This window comes from Euprymna scolopes, chromosome 2, assembly GCF_053919585.1.
Source record: "Euprymna scolopes isolate OS-2025 chromosome 2, ASM5391958v1, whole genome shotgun sequence".
NCBI classification, from domain to species: domain Eukaryota; kingdom Metazoa; phylum Mollusca; class Cephalopoda; order Sepiida; family Sepiolidae; genus Euprymna; species Euprymna scolopes.
The window spans coordinates 141,896,793-141,915,136 of NC_136483.1; the positions used below are offsets into that span (position 1 = coordinate 141,896,793).

Here is an 18,344-nt window from a genome sequence, read left to right on the forward strand (position 1 = left end):
AAATTATGCATTTTCCTTTTCACTTCGAATATTTCCTGAGGAACAAGCAAAGTATTGTTTGCACCGTCACTTTTTCACTTGACTGAGGTTTAACATTTGCACTTATTTCTTCTCTAGACGAGACTTGACTTTTTTTTTTTTTAAAGACTTTCTGTCTGAACTCAGCCGGCATTTTTCTCTTGATTTTCGTCACTTAGATGAAAATTTAATTAACGAAATAGGACCTTCATCTAGAGCCTCCTGATGTCTCGCCACGATGGGTTACTACATCCAGGTCCAACATTTTCAAACAACGACCTTTCACTCCTAAAAGGTCTAGGCAGCAACTGCCTTTTTTCACTTCCATTTTCGCTTACATCAGCGAGCAAAAAACAAAAAAATCACATCACTCGATATAATGGTATATTTCAAAACAACAATTCCACGGGAATCGGTATCGTTAATCACCATTTCCCTGGAATCGGAATCAGAAAAAAACTTAGGAATCGTCCCAACACTAACTTAGCAATATCATGTGTCTGAGAAAGGTTGCAAAGAGGAAAGCGTGGGGCCAATCAAATGATTGATACGTTTCTGCAATTTATCAAGAACCTTCAAATGGGATAGAGATTCACCAGCCCAAATATGACAACAGTACTCCATACATGGTCTGATAGCAGATTTGTAGAGATAATAGCCTCTGGTGTAAGACAGTGTTTAGAGCGATAGAGAGAACCGATTTTACGTGAAGCAGAAATAGCAATAGGTTTAATACATGGACTCCAAGAAAGATCTGATGAGGAAAAAGAAGTTTTAGAGTAAATGTCTCATCGAGAGCAGAGCCATCGATAAGAATTTCGGGAAGAAAAGGGGCACGTCTACGATTGAAAGACAATAACCGAGTCTTAACAGAATTAAACAATTTCTCGATTCTGCAGTTGTATAAGCAATGCGCTTTTGCGTGCCATTTTTCAGTTAGCTCACCGTTCTTGACTGAGGAAAATCAAGAATTTGAAAGAATAGTGATTATTCGTATAGCCGTATTAGTTGAAAGGTTCTTATAAAGTCTATGACACGAATTGAGTTGAATCTAATTTCTTTTACAAGTTCCCACCTGGGAATTAATTCAAACTCTCCACAATGGGATCCAGCCACAGAAAGCATGAGTTTTTCTGCAAGATGAGGCAGGAAAAAGCTCTCTTGCATTAGAGCCGAATGTAACACGTCCTTTTATGTCAAAATATAACTGGAAACTGATTTTTGTGCCTTTTCAAATGAAACAATGCACGTCATGCACACATACAAAAAAAAAAAAAGACGTTCAAAGATAACTCCCAAAATGCAACAGAGAAAGTGTTCCAGACAATGCAAATTCCAACAGTACACCGCAAAGATTTTTCTGTATTTTTTTTTTTTTTATAATGGTAATTCTAAATATTCAAAAATGTTGCGAATAAATGCTGAAACTCCAACTCTTGTTTGCAACTTAAATGTTTTCCTAAATAAATAAATAAATAAAAAAAAGCAAACGTATGCGATGCCCATCTCCACATGAAAAACTTGTGCAAATCAACTCTTTGAAAAAATAAGTTTAAGATTTAAGTTATTTATGCGACTGAAATAGTATTGTTACAGTTATTAACTTTCTAGTTAATGCTGAGATTTTAAAACGGATGAGGGAGGATTAAAGAATTTAAAGTTATTCATTTTTCGACACTTGTGCATGAAAAGACACCTGTGAAATATGGCAGTTCAAAATAAAATGACGCCAAAACTTTACATACTTACTTGGTATTGAAAAATATCACCATACACCAAAAATTATGGAAAATGATAGAGTATTTTTATTGAGGAAATTCAACTATACATTGTAATCCAGAAAAGTCCACTATTATCAGAATTTCGTCTTTGTTAATGACTCAAGGCTCACTAATTGTCTCCCCTTGGTATCAAATTGCTAAATTAATTATATTTTTTTATAAACTTCTACTTGCTCATTTTCCATAATTTTCAGGGTACGGTAATATTTTTAAGCACTGTATAAAATTTTGCTGTTATTTTGTTTTTCTTAAAGTTATATTTCACAGGTGCCTTCTTTTATGGACAAGCGCCACTTTTTCTCCTGTGAATACCACGTAAAGAAAACTTGCAACTTCAAAAATACGTTTTCCTAAACAAATAAAAAAAAAAAAGGTGAACATACGCGTTGGTGAGAGAAACTGTACATTGGAGCTCAGTCAAACACCGGCTACGAAAATAACGATAGAGAAAGATTCGCAACGTCTCTTCGGTAAGAAAGTAGTGAGGAGGAGAAGAGGACATCAAATTTCGAAGTCGTTTTTTTTTTTGTATTCTGTAAAGGCAGGAAAGAGTTCTCTAAGCAGCACCTTTCTAGATGTGGCAATAATACTCCATAGGACATATTTGGCTCTAATACAGGTAGAGGACTGCGTCCAGAATAAGTTACCTTCTGGAGCAATTAGAATGATCCATTTTTACAACTTTGAGAACGAATTTGATGCAAGACATCCACTTCAGGTTTGGGGTGAAAGTTAGTACCAGAAACATGTCAAAGTCTGGGGCTTCCTCAAGACTTGAACCATTCATTTCAATTGGGGACAAATGACGATCAAAACATTGGTAATGAAAAGATCTTGGATTTGAATACATTAAGGATAATCAATCACTCCCCCCCCAATTACACCACGTGCTCAAGGTCAGAAAGATCCTGATCACTGCTAGTCTAAGAAGTGTTGGCATAGATGGTTGTGTCATCTGCATAAATGTCAGCAAATAATTTTAGAATGTAACTCTAGAGATAATTGATGAAGATCAAGAAGAGAGCGAGACCTAGAATAGATCTTTGAAGCACACCAACATTGAATCTACGCGCCTCAGACATATGTCCATCAACTAGTTTTATAAACTTATCAGAGAGAAAAGATTTGATGGTTGACAGGACATTTCCAGATAGTTAGCAATCTTGTGAAGTAGACTTTTATGCCAAAGCTTATTAAAGGCTTTTGATATGTTAAAAGTTACTGTTCTATAAATGAAGTCCTCATCAATAGATTCACTGATCCTATGTGATATTACAGTCAGCACATTAGCTGTTAACCTCATAGGATACTTGTCACCAAGTAAGTTGTTTTGCTGAGGTAATTGACAACTTCGATATATCACGGACTGACCTGTACTAAGATGCAGAAAATCAATCTCCTGTATTCTTAAATACTGGGAAGACCCACAAAATTTTCTAATGTGTTGGAAAGTATTTCTTTTAAGCCATGTTTGAACAGTTTTGTAAGAATAGGAGCTAGTTCCATTTGCAGCTTTTTAAGCACTATGATTGTAATGTTAGAGCAAGTTGCTTTGCAAGCATCAAGGATCTTGATCAAGTTGCCAACATCCCAGATAAATATATGGATGTTGTTCAGAATACTGTGAGTTTTCAGAGAAATTTAGGAGGTAGGGAGCCCTGATCACAAAAAGGTGAAGTGTGATGCAACTTTAACCCTGATAGATGCTGAGGAAATCACCTCAGGTCCAGTGATAAGAAAAGTATAGCTGACATCTTTATAAACAAGTCGAGAACAAAGTTAAGGACACATAACTAGAAAATTATGAACTTGGGTTAAGGACAAGAAACTCTTTGGGAGAGGAAGTTTAACCTATAATATAAATCTCGCCTGTCTGTTTAAATGTATGTGTCTCCCTGAAACTTTTGACAGAGGCAACGGATTTTCACAAAATCAGTATTGTTTTGAAGCTCAACCCCTCAAATGACAAATATCGAAAAATTGGCTAAAAACATTACTTCCTTCACCCTCAACTGGGCACTTTTCTATAAGGAGGAGGTCGCTTTTTTGCCAATATTTTCGAAAGTCATCCTCTCTTTTTGATTGACTAGCCTTAATTTACACCTCCGACACTTCCGGTTTGACGATGGACACAACGGCAAAGATATTACTTTTTTTTTCACATTCTTTTCCTCCTTTGCGGTACAGGTTCGAGCCTGCCTGCCACCATCAACACCTCCCAAACACCCGGGCAACGCCGGGCACCCAAGCGTATAAAATAAAAGAACATTTTACTATTTTGGGGGTTGAAAATATTTCTTACTAGCTGATCCATATTGTCCGAAGTAGAGTAATGAGAAATTCCTCACCCAACCTTGAATGATCCAGCACAAACACAGACCCCACAATGTTAAAAACTAAAATTTTCTGTTATTTTAGTTGATGTTACCTATTATAAGTGTTTTCACAAATATCATGATTTTTAAGCAGCTAAAATCAGTGTCCCGGTAGATACCTATCCAGTTTATGTGATTCCAAAGATAGACTTTCAGTTTCTCTGATGATAAAACCATCTCATCTACTTGTAATGAAAAGAACTTTAGCTTGGAAAACGTCAAAAATTGAGACAGAGACATTACAGACAGTTATTAAAAATCAATTACTTCACAAGGTGGAGCATAATTGTTTATTGGGGTAAGGATAGGGCAGGGCAGAGATTCTGGTTATGGTTGTCTAGTCAGTAGCTTGAATACATTTGTTAATAACGAGTTTGTGTTCATGACATTGTATGCTATATTCGAAGGGTATTAGATGATAGGATCATCTAGGTAAAAATACATGTTACTTGAGAGAGCTTGTGTTTTTGGCATTGGTATCCTATATTTCACCTACTTATTATTTCATGGGAGGTTCTGTATTTTTCCTGTTAACATCTTGTTACAGTAGTGGTAGCTATAAATATACGACAGTCACATTGACACACTGGTTCCCGTTAGATCACCAAAGTTGAGCAACTTCTTTGCCGCTGGACTAAAGCAGTGCTGATTCAGAAGAGGTGTGGTTAGAGATTGTGCAACCCTTGCCTCACTATTATACAGCTACCCTTACAAGGAGTATCCATTGTCTCTTGAGACCAAACGGAGGCATTGAGCTGTAAATATAATGCTCTCCAATTACCTACTGTTATGTTGCATATTGGAATTGCTTTGTTTTCACAAAATATTATTATTGAAAAGACACAATGGTGACTCATTATGCCTCATCATCTAAAGAATTTTATTAATTTTCATATAGTTGGGCAGAACTATTTTTTTTTTTACACAATATGATAATATTTTAGAAAACAACTCAAAAATGAACTCATTATACATGCGTTGCACATTTAATGCAAAGGAAATACTTGGTTTTCATAAATATTAAAGATGAAATCTTTAATTTGTTCTTCAAAATCCTCAAAAGTCAGCCCATCATGCCTCATCCTTTTTAGATGTTTTAAACTATTTCCAAAGCGGAAACAGAAGCTAAAAAAAAAATACCCCTCTAAATAGTTTCAGCAGTGCAGTAGAATATTATATAGTTTCATGATATTGGTATTATTGTGCTGCAGAATTTTTTTTTTTTTTTTTTTTTTTTATATATACAAGGAAGGAGTCAAAGCCCGAAGGTCACTCGAGAAAAAACGAGTGTACGGAAGTCAATGAGAAAATATTGTAGTTAGTAGTGGAAATTTGTTAAATTGGATTACTTAAGGGGATGGCTCATCAAGAACTTGTTCACGTTGGACTTAAAGACGACCATAGTGTAGTCAGTTGGAAAGCAGGAAAACGGAACAGTTCCACAGGCGTGCAGTTATGTTGAAGCACAGATAAAGAGTGGGGGAAATTGTTGATAGTAGGTTCAACTAGACGAGGGTTTCTCATAAAAGTCAGGCAAGGGAGGGGGGGCTCAGATGAGCACTTGCCATGAAAATAACGATAAAGTAGAGACAGACTCACAACGTCTTTTCTGTGGGAAAGAAGTCACAGGGAAAAGAAAAAAGCATCCATCAGGCTAAGAAGCCTATTTTGAACTATGTAATGGCAGGATAAAGTCTTTCAAGCAGCTCCTGCCCAGATGTGGCAACAGTACTCAATCCTAGGACATACTTGGCTCTTATATATAAGTAGAGAATTGCACCAGCAGCGAGATATCTACTGGAGCGATAGAACGATCCCACCATTTTCCCAGCAGCCTTAGCAATGGATTTGATGTACATGTTCCATCTCAGAATCGGAGTAAAGATCAGGCCCAGAAGCTTGTCAAAACATGGAGCCTCACTAAAACGAGAGCCATTAATTTCAATTGATGTCAGACAGGGATCAGAGCATTAGTTTTAGATGCATTAAAATTAACCAGCCATCCTTTTCCCCACTGCACCATGTGTTCAAGATCAGAGGAGAGAGAATCAGAGTACTTGATCATTTACAGCCTTTGAAGTGTTGCCATAGATGGTAGTGCCGTCAGCATAAATGTGTACAAATGATCTTAGGATGTGATTTGGGAGATCATTGACGTATGTCAGGAAGAGAATTGGGCCCAGGATGGACTCCCTGAGGGACTCTAGCATTAATGCTGTGGGCTTCTAATTTCTGCCCATGACCAGCTACTCTTATGAACCTATCAGAGAGAAATGATTGGGAAAACATTTCCAGCTATACCATAGCTGGAGATTTTGTGGAGTAGACCTTTATGCCATTCCCTATCAAAGGCCTTTAATATGTCAAGAGCAATTGCCCTAGAAAGAAAGCTTCAGTCGAGAGATTCAATAATTTTATGAGATATAACTATTAGCACATCTGCTGTAAATCTAGTAGAATGGAAATAATACTGCATGTCACTGAGGAGGTTATTTTTACTGAGGTGATTGACTACTTCTCTATTTAACAGATTCCAGCAACTTACTCATGACTAGAGCTATGACAAGAGAATATTCTTTTCATTATTTTGACTCTCGAATATATATCCAACACAGACACAGTTAATCAATCAAGAACCACATCACTATTTAAAAACGTTTAAGATTAACTGATATATACTAGAGAGTCAAAATAATGAAATATTCTCTTGTCATATACCTGCTTATGACGCACATGAGATGACCGATAACCTGAATTTTTAAATACAGGACATACTGATGAAGTTTTCTAAGGCATTGGGAAGCAATTCTCCTTAAGACAATGCTTAAACAGCTTTGTAAGTATGGAGGTAGTTCTGATTGAAACCTTTTCAGCACTATAATAGGAATGCCATCAGAGCCAGTTGCTTTACTGGAATCTAGGTTTTTGATTAGCTTGGCAACATCGTGCAGAGATATTTGTATGTCACGTAGCGTGTTTTCAGACACCTGAGGAAATACAGGGGGGGGGGTAGCGGCACTGATCCCATAGAGTAGAATTAGCTGCAAGTTCTTGACAAAGAGTATAACTGTCTAATGCTGACAAGATCACCTCAGGTCCATTGATGATGTTTGGGATAGAACACACTTTTATTCAAAAACCTATTTGTTATTTGCTAAAATTGGTAAGAACCAAGCCACTGCTCAGCTACTTTGGACTTGACAGTCTTTATTACTCTTGTACAGTAGTTGTTGGCAGTCCTGAAGATGGCTTTAGTTTCAATACATTTACTACGTTGGAAACAATGGAATTAGTGATCTGTGCGCAATGGCAGCAACACATTGGAGAGAACCATGACTGGTTGTTAGGTTTTTGCTGGAATTTTTTGAAGAGTATGAACATTCCCTCAGGTCTGATACTATAGAGAACATGTTCTCTAAGCATGGATTACAGAGGTAGATCTGATACAATATACTAAAGCTATCCCAGTCAGCCATAGAGTATCAATAAACTATACAATGGAGAGGTATGTCAGAGGACTTATTACATTGTTTTTATCTTTATGAACCAACCGAGAGGTCAAAAGTTCCAATAGAATACTAAATAGTTTCAGCAGTATTATTATTATACAGTAGAATACTACATAATTGTAGCAGTATTGTTATTATTGTACATAGAACACTAAATTTCAGCAGTATTGTTATTATTGTACATAGAATACTAAATTTCAGCAATATCATTATTATTGCGCAGTACAATACTAAATAGTTTCAGCAGTATTGTTATTATTGTACAGTAGAATAAAATAATTTCAGCAGTATTATTATTATACAATATAATACTAAATAGTTTCAGCAGTATTATTATACAATATAATACTAAATAATTTCAGCAGTATTGTTATTATTGTGCAGTAAAATACATAATTTCAGCAGTTTCGTAATTATTGTACAGTAGAATACTAAATAGTGTCAGTATTATACTGTACAATAATAATACTGCTAAGTAGTGTCAGCAGTTTTGTAATTATTGTACAGTAGAATACTAAATAGTTTCAGCAGCATTATTATTGTACAGTAGAATACTAAATAGTTTCAGCAGCATTATTATTGTACAGTAGAATACTAAATAGTTTCAGCAGCATTATTATTGTACAGTAGAATACTAAATAGTTTCAGCAGCATTATTATTGTACAGTAGAATACTAAATAATTTGATGAAAATGATAGTAAGACACAGGAGAGTTCAAAAGGGAGGTAATTTTCCGTTTCGATTTAAACAAGATGGCCATAATTTTTCACCTGCTGACATGATTAAAGTTGTTTTGTTTAATAATTCAGTAATATTCAGGTAATTTCGACTGCATAATTTGGAAGCTACCATTGTAATTTATTAGAATTGACAAAAAAAAAAAAAAAAAAAAAAAATTTCGTCCTAATAGTGTAGAAGCACCCAAAAAAGGTCCTAGAAACTGGAGCAATTTTTTTGCTTTAGTAAAAAGAAAACAGGCGATGAAACTTAACGGTTCTATTTCACAACTGATTAAAAAAAAAAAAAAAAAAAAAAAAAAAAAAAAAAAACACACACACACACACACACACACACCAGTTACTTACAAAGACCCTTGGCATCAGGATAAGATGCCATTATGAATACTATGCGGGATGTTTGTTAATGTATTCCAGCATTTTGAAAAGTGATTAAATGTATTATGAATAACCGAACGACACTGCTGTAATACAGACATTCCAATATTCTGTTATTCCTCGAATACAGTCAGGACACCAGGTAGAATGTAAATGAATTTGAGCGAATGTTTGTTATTTTTAATAACATAATAAACATTGGCTTAAAAGCAATTATACCTATTAAGGACATAACCCGTTGAATGTGAGTAACAGGGTGAAATTGCTTGTCACTTTCTGTGTGGCATTACATATTTGAAAGAAGCAGCTTAGTCGGAATAAAAGTAATAAGTTTTAAATATGCAAACGTTTTGTTTCCTATATCTGAAAACACACATTAAGATTTGCTGTAAGTGACTAGTTGAAAAGATCAGCATTTGAAGTGCTTGATTATTTTCCTATAATATCTGAAGGCTTAGGGGAAAAACCTTATTACTAGCAGTTCAGCTTGTCTTTGCTCGGGCCTCATGTACTGTACATAACAGTATGTGCATATATATTAAAAAAAAAAAAAAGTTTGACTCGTGTCCAGGTAACCTACATCTAAAATTTCAAGTGTTTAGACTCCAAATTGGCAGAGGAGTTTGGTAGAGTCTGCAAAGGTCAACGCTTTCAGCTTTGACCTCTTGACAGACAAATTTTCACCCAAAAAACTGATTAAAAAGCTTGGTATGTCTGGATACCCTTTGTGTAAAATTTCAAATGTTTAGACCCAAAATTGGCTGAATAGTTTGCTAGAGATCGCAAAGGTCAAATCTTTTTAACTTTGACCCCTCAGCAACCAAACGTTCGGCCAAAAACTGATTAAAAAGCTTGCCCTATGTCTGAATACACTTTATGTAAAATTTTCAATGTTTAGACTAAAAATTGGCAGAGTAATTTGGTAGAGACTGCAGAGGTCAAATTTTTTTTTTAAGTTTGACCTCAATTTTGACCCCTTAACATTTTGGGCTCAAATCAAACTAAAAAGTTTGATCCATGTCCAAGTAACCTACATCTAAAATTTTAAGTGTTTAGACCCAAAATTGGCAGAGGAATTTGGTAGAGTTTTCAAAGGTCAAATCGCTGAACTTTGCCCCCTTGACAGCCAAATTTCTGGCCGAAAACCGATTAAAAAGATTTTCCCAAATCTCAATATCCCTTATGTCAAATCTCGAGTCTGTAGACTAAAAATTGACAGTAGTTTGGTAGGGAAATGTACACACAGACAAATTCACTTTTATAGATATAGATATGACAGAGAAAGCTCTGCAGTTTAATTTAAAAAATACATAAATAGAAGTTACTATTAGCTTCATTCATTTATTGTTTATAAAGATTGTAACTATATTTTGAGACGCATTTGCCATTTCAGTTTTATGATGGAAATAAAAAAAATAAAAAAGCATTTATATAGCTAAGACATCGTTTAAGTTTCTAAAGAGTAATGCCTAAACCAATTATTTCACTAAATAATTTACGTAAGTGACATTGGAATAGAAACCAAAACAAAAGCGCACCAGCATTATTCATTACCGTCTGAGCTGACAGAACATTTTAAAAATTAAAACGTAAAAAACTTTAACGTATACATGCTTATTTGCACATGTGAACAAATAACGTTTAGTCGACACACGCCTGCCAAGTTCCAATTTTTACCCCTTAGCAGCTATTTTTATGGGTTAAAAACCAAATCGATTTTGTTCCACAGGTCCAAATCTATTATATATCAAGTACGAAGCCTGTAGACCAAAAATTGACAGTAGTTTCGTAGAGATAGTTCCACATACACAGTCAAGGTCACACTACTAGCAGGGTGACCCGACGCTGCCCGAAATTGAATGATGATTAGCAACGGTTTCATACTCCCATATTTTTTTCTCGTTGAAAATCGATGAAAATTACCCATTTTTCAATCAAATCGATTGATTGCCTGCTCTAGTTGGGGACCCATCGTGGTGTATCAGGAGGAAGATCACATACATCTCACAGTGACTTAGTTCACAATATATCGTAGTCTACATTGCAGTGAAGAGAACCTATTGTTGATTTTAGAAAATTATTTTTTATAATAACGTCTTGAATTAAAATTTAGACTGAAAAAGTAAAGCATCATGGTTTAATTGTGCTTTAAACAGAAAGATTCATTTCCAAACGCGCCCCTGTCATATCAAAGAACCTACTGTTGATTTTATATGTTGGGCCTTTCGGTTTATGTGATAAAACTTCTCCAATGCACTTGTGATAAGCTGTGTAAGGAGTAAACTTATCAAAATCGCATGTTCCTTCTTTCATCAGATTATTTCGATGATCAATACTTATCGAAAACATTCCGATACAAAACCTATCCAAGAATACTGCCAGGCATATAAAGTATCTTCGTGTTAAATTTAATGAAGATCGGCCCAGCTGTTTAGGAGTACATAAGGCAAGATTCCTTTTATATAATAGAGATATATATAAAGAGAGAGAGAGGAGAGAAAAGATAACTCATTTTATTTTTTATCTTTCTAACGAAAGGTTAAAAAAGTAAATAAACTATAATTTATGAAGAGCGGAGATTTGGTTGTTTTGTTTTACGGCATATCAACCCTTTTTGGGGTTATTTAATGCTGAGTCCAGTAAGTTTCTATGCTTCAAATTCGTTTATATCTTCAAATATTTAATCATGAAGTTTGGTAGAGGAAAATTGTTTTTGACTTTACACCACATGATTGAGTTTTGCAGGTGATGCTTTTTATGTCAGGAAGTGAATATCTTCAACAGCTTGATCTGGTAACACCTTGAATAACGGGAAAAACTGGAGTTTTAATGGTATTTTTTACGGGAGTACCCAGTGTAGTATAAACAACGACTTCCGAGGTTAGGGGTGTTTATTTCGAAAGCCGTTTTTAACATGGGGAGGTTGTTTATTTCCGAAAGCCGTTCTTAACATAAAGGGGGGGGGGTATTCCGAAAGCCGCCTTTTTACATGGAAAGTTGGGGGGGGGGGTTATACTACGCTGGTTACTCTCGTAAAAAAAAAAAAAGAAAAATTTAAAAAAAATAAAAAAATACCGTTTTTCTTTTGTTTCACTTTTGATTAAAAAAATCGTAGTTGCTTTTTTTTTTTTAATTTAATGCTTAGTTTTTTGTTTGTTTTTATTTATTGACAGTACATTTCTTTTTCATCCTCGATTATTCACTGCTAGAAGAAAATGTTTACTAGCAAGTACAACTACTCACACAAAATTCATGCATTTATAATTGGATTATAAATAAACATGTTGGGGGGGGGACAAAATTAAAAATAAAAAACAAAATAAATTAGATTTCATTACAAATTTCGTTGTTTAGTGTTTCAAGACATATGTTATTGTTGGTAGTAGTCGTGCTCGTGCAGTGCGTGCACACAATATTTTAGACATAAGTGTTTAGGCCTCCTTTCAGCCTTAAGCGATGATGAATACCCCTCTGAAAGGGTGTCTAAGCAAAGAGACTAAGAGTCTATACTATAAACTCTTTAGTGAAGCAAGGATTGCGCAATCCTCAACGGCACTTCTTAACCTATATGGTGTCAAGAAATCACAAGATGCTTAGGAATAATGCTGGAATAAGCAGAAAAAAATAGTGATACTTGTGCAGTTCATTTTTTGGTAGGAGGGGGGGTGAATTTTCAAGTTAAATTCAATTTTTACGGGAATATACAGATTAATAATAATAAAAAGAAAAACTATATTAAGAATGGGTTTCTAATTAAACGTTATTATTTCAGCACAGTTCGTATTCTGCATAAGTAACAACCTGAAGTTATTCGGGAGTTTTCACTCTCCTACACTTGTTGCAATGTTGCACAGCCAAAGATTGAGAGTCTAGTCTACCCTACTATTTAATTTGCAGCTTTAATTAAACTATATGAAACAATACGTCGACGTTTCGCGATGGTCTTAGTAGCGAGTGGTGTGATTCAATATAGATATATACTTTATCTCCTGCCCGGAAAGTTAGACAAGGGTTTTGATGGAAGCACTGGAAACAGGTTTGTGGAACGACCTGGATTCGAACTTGGAACACCCTAGTTATTGGTCAGTGTCGTTAACCACTTTATGCAGGTCTGCATTACTTGATTATTCGCCGCTATCTTCAGATAATTACTGTCTCATGCTTTTTCCATTATCCCTTCGTCGTCAATGATTTCGTGTCTTTTTAGACAAGCTGCAGATCATTCTCACAATTTAATAAATACACGATAAATGTGTAGTTTCCGACACATGCAATTTTATCGGAAAGACGATGCGCGCGGTAGCTTAAAAAAATGTATTTTTATTTTAAGATTGACATTCTGAACGAATTGGCGTTAAATTTAGTATTAAAAAAAAAAAATTATTTGCGGACTTATCCTTATGGGGATAACAGTCCGCAAATAAATATATCTCAAAGAATTCCAATAATTAAGTAAATTACCTGACATACTGGCATAGATCTAAAAATGGCCGTCTCTAAAACTAATTGACATAAAAATTGGAACGATGAGTTCAGACGAAAAGAAAAAGTATTTTAATAAGTTATAAAATAATTTTAAACAGTTAAAAAAAAAAAAAAAAAAAAAAAAAAAAAAAAAAAAAAAAAAAAAAAAAAAAGGTTCCTATTTCATAGGTAATACTAAATTAATTTTGGTCAATATGGCCAGGCTGTCCAACTGAAGACTTACCTGCAAAGAGTTGCCCCCCTTTTTTTTTTTTTTTTTTTTTTTAAGAGCTATTACCCCCAACCTCCTCATGTTAAGAACGACTTTCGGAATAAACACCCTTTGCAAGTAAATCTTTAGAGGGGCAACCAGGCCACATTGACGTTAATTTTAGTACTTATGCAGAATACGAACCGTGCTGTCTGTGCTGTAATAATAACGTTATTTAGAAGCCCATTCTTAAGATGGAAAGAGTGTCGTTTTTAAGTATTCCGTGCGTTCACTTATTTGTTTGTTTGTTTGTTGTTTTTTTGTGTGTTTTTTTTAGATAGAATTTTCAAATTATATTCAATTTTTACGGTATCTTTTGGCTATTAAAGATACTGTAAAAATTGAATATAGCTTGAAAAGAAATGTATCAAGTATACTGCAAACTGATCTAATTTGGTTCGTGTGTTTTCTTAGGCATTAAAATAAAATAAAAATGATTCAAATGTTTCGAAACTTTTTAGAAGAGGATAATTGGTCTTATTCGGACGGACGGATCACTAATTAATTCTCTGCCGTTATATTCACAATATTTCGATCGATGTAAACCCGACCTTCTGCGGGTGCATATTTTCAAATTGTCGAATTTCAAGGGAATAACCCATAGAGAATTTTGGGTACATTTTTTTTTTTTTTTTTTTTTTTTTTACGGCGTGCCCTGCCCCACTGCCCCGACGTATTATAACCCCCCCCCCCAACCTCTCCATGTTAAGAACGGCTTTCGGAATAAACACCCCTCCCCAACTTCGAAAGTCGTTCTTAACATGGGAGGTTTGGAGAGGGTATTCCGAGAGCCGTTCTTAACATGGGGTGATTGGGGATGTTTATACTACGCTGAGGCAGGTCGTAAACAAAAACAAAACAAAAAAAAAAAAAAAACAAAAAAAAAAAAAAAAAAAAAAAACGAATTTTGAATGAATACTCTATTTTGTCCACAAGGATGGAGAGTTCCCAGTTTGTGTCAGGCATGACGAAGAAGTGTTACTAGTACGAGGGGGGGGGAGGGGCGTCCCTTTATATCAAAGGGAGGTATGGTTCTGTTTTTTACCCTACCAACCATCTTTCCAGGAACACGAATTAGTTTTCGCCAGTTACTTAAAGCAGCCCAACTGGGGAATGCCAACAAATAATTTCGCACCAATCATCTGGTGTCAATTACATTAAATTACAAACTAACGCCATGGCGGGCGTTGTCGAGAGTGTCCCCCCCCCTCCATCTAAATTTCACAATTTTCGGGGTTTTTTTTTTTTTTTTGTACTTTTTCCCTGTTAATATCGATTGCAGACTTAAGTTTCAGATTATGAAAAAAAAAAAAAAAAAAAACATTGAAAAGAAAAAAATAACTTTTCACGTGGGGGTTCAGTTTTCAATTATAACGATGTAATTGAACACAAACTTTGTGACCACGATGAATAGATAGATACATAGATGAGAGAAGGAGAAGGGAAGAGGGGGGGGAGAGAAGGAGAAGGGAAGAGGGGGGGGGAGAGAAATATTTTATTTTTAAGTCGGTGTTTTTTTTATGGTGTTCGAGGGAACTCAATCGCGACCAGTACCCCCTCCGTTTTAATCCCTACCCTCCGTAGTCACAAAGTTCGTATTAATTGAAAACTGAACTCCAACGTGAAAAGTTATGAAAATTTTTTATAATTTGAAAACTAAGTTTGTAATCGATGATATTAACAGAAAAGTTTGAAAAAAAAAAAAAAAAAAAGTGGAAATTGTGAAATTTAGAGGGGGGGGGGGCACTCGACAACGTCCACCGACGCCATTTCTAACTTTTCTGCAATGAGAAGCAGATAAAGATACTTAGTGAAGGATTAAAAGCGTCAAAGACTTATTTAGTAGGACTGGTTGCTTAATGTTTATCAACGTTACGCCAGAGGTTAATGTGGACAAGTCTAATTTGAATTTAAGACCATTTTCTGCAATCGGGAGGGCACTTCATTAATCTAACCAATAACCCTAAGTCCGAGTGGGGTGCTAATGCAGAGAGTGATCCGCGCTATTTTTTAAATCGTATTTCCAGGTTTAATTAAAGTTTTATGATATGTTTTTAACACCCTTCCCATGTTAAGGGCTTTTTAAATAAGAACCTTATTTCAGCACGGATAAAAGGTTCAGTTCAGAATTTCATCCAGATTACAGAAAGATTAACTTGAAGAAAGCTGAAGGTTGCATCGGCCGAAACGATGTGAATATAACTAATATATATATATATATATATATATATATATATATATATATTCTGGATGAATCTGAAAATGCTGGCCAGAAAAATCTAAGGTGTATTCTATTAAATCCAACGAAACAGATTTCAAAAAGCAAAACAATGTTATTTCGCTCTTAACTTTTCATACAAACCGAGCAAACAGGCTCGGTTATATAAACAAATATAAATAAAGTATTTAATATAAACATCGCGATGTACATTATACGATTTAGAAAGGTTTTGAACATACAAAAAAAAAAAAAAATGCGTCTTAGATATAACCTAAGCAATTAGATATTTCGTAAATAATTAAGAAAGCCAGTGTCTCTCAGAAGACATTTTAATAGACTTTACAAACGAAGAAAAGATGGTTTTGTTTGTTTTTTTGTAAGAGCAAATTCCTTGTTCAAACGGCAAAATATTGAAATATCTTCCTCGGTATTTTTGTGGAAGATTAGTCAAATCGCGTTAGTAAAACAGAATCAAGATTGTTTTAATAAATTTTAGAGGGGAAAAACAAACAAAAATGGAAATATACTATATTCCGTTTTTAATACAAACCGCCATCACATAAAAGTCTTTTTTTTTTTTTATATACACGCAAAAAGAAAAAAAAACTGATTCAGATGAAGGTTGAAAATTAAGAAAAAAAAATTAACTAAAAATTTAAACAGAGCATACCTTTAGGTAGAGGTCACAATCCGAAATATCATCTGGAATTTATGTTTATCCAGTATATATCCCGTCGTTTGGTAAATGGGTAAGAATGATTCTAGCCAAATGTAAATCATTAAACGTGAATAAAAGTACGGAGGGCGAAGCGAATAATAAAGGAGAGCGACTAGCAGCAGCAGTCACTTCCGGTTACCTCCAACTATCGCAAAAAAAAAATAATAGATTTTACGTTTACTCTACAAATGCTGCAAGCTTTGAATCGTAGTATAGGTAAAATCAGTTCATTCCACAGCTGGAAAATCTAGTATAGCAGATAAAATGCGTATGAATAATCGCTGGGAAAAACAGATAGATGAATATTAAGTTACGACAATGAAGCGAGCGTTTTACAATCGTCACTTCCGTTGACCCGGTTACGAATTCATTTTGGCTACGAAACCGGACAAAATCTCTCTCTCTCTCTCTCTCTCTCTCTCTCTCTCTCTCTCTCTCTCTCTCTCTCTCTCTCTGAAATTTAGTATATAGGATATTCAGACATGTGGAAAACTTTTTAATCGGTTTTCATCTGGAAAAAAAGGCTGCTAAGGGGTAAAAATTGAAAAATTGTTACGTGGAGGTCGTTGGGTTTTTATCTGCTAACTGCTTCACAAATGTGCATGTGCGAATGGTTCATATGACAGATTAATTATGTTAAAAATAAGTAGGTTTGAAAACGCTATTTAAAGATCGTGCCAGACCAGCCTAATGGTTATCGTACTTGACTCCTATCTTTAGGTTTTGGTTTTGATCTTAGCTCGAGTATTTTCTTCTTTTTTTTTTTTTTTTTTTACTTACAAGAAGTGAACTACTGTTTAGAAAAAACGTAATGCTCGCATGCATATGTCTCAGTTACTGTATGAATTAAAATATAATATTTATGCATATTTTACGACCAGGCAACGCCGGGCGACCTGCTAGTATATATATTAAGAAAAAGTAGAGAGATAATAATGAAATTAAATTAGAACTTTATTACATTATCATTTTCTTATAATTGCTCCTCTTAATCGGGTAGATCTTCATCTATCTAGACAGGTTAGCCTTTTCCTTCCCGAAAAAAAATCTATTTTTCCAAGTTAACTTTATATTAGGAAAGGGGAACAAGAAACTCAGAAAGGGTAGTTTTGTAGTGCTCTGGAAGCATCCTTAATTTTATTTGAATGGTTTTACTAGCACTTTAAACGGGAGTAATAAATGTAAGATTACAGTTCTACATGTTGATTAATGGTATATAGTAATCCAAAAAGCAATCAACATCATAAAAAGAGTAGGTATGTTCAAACAAAGAACTTTTCTGTCTTTTATTAATTTCGTGTTGCCCAAGGGCCATAATATGGGATGGACTGATAAAAGTGTCGCCCTAATGAAAAAAACACTACAGCTTTATTTTAAAACTTTTATTGAAAAAATCAATTTGGGTAACTTGATTATGTAGTAGAGCTGCTTTCAACCTCAATCACCGCCTAAATACAGGTCCGGAACTGAGAGCATGCCTTTTCCACAAACGTCGATGGGAGCTCGGCAGATGGCAGCAATGTGGCTGGCTTTGGTGTTGTGGGAGGTCATGTTGGTGATGTTCTCAACATATGACCAAGCAAAGTAGTCCAACAGATTCGGGACGGGGGAGGAGGGGGCCAGTGAGAGAAGAGTACAAAGGCAAGTCTGGGTCTCTTGGAACTTGTGGGCCAGCGCAGAGTCCTGCTGCCACACCCAGGGTCTGCTAGCGGCCACCTAATTGCACCTGGGGATCACCACACTCTTCAACATATCCAGGTACACTTTGGTGTTGACTTTCAAGCCGACTTCGAAGCTGTGAAGTAGCATAATGTGGCCCTCACTTGAAACCACACCAAAGACCATAACCGTGGCTTAAAACTTTGTTTTGA

At 35.0% G+C, this 18,344-nt stretch overlaps 1 protein-coding gene across 3 annotated transcripts in view; it reads right to left on the minus strand.

Annotated features, from left to right (window-relative positions):
- Positions 1–16,777, minus strand: part of LOC145296798 (signal peptide peptidase-like 3) — a 344,500-nt gene extending 327,723 nt beyond the window's left edge. The window contains exon 1 of one of the 3 annotated variants that reach the window (XM_080142870.1): positions 16,426–16,777. The gene's annotated coding sequence lies outside the window, so the exon portion shown is untranslated. The remainder of the gene's footprint in view (positions 1–16,425) is intronic. The other 2 variants (XM_080142879.1, XM_080142889.1) reach the window with 2 other exon arrangements.
- Between the last annotated feature and the right edge of the window lie 1,567 nt (positions 16,778–18,344).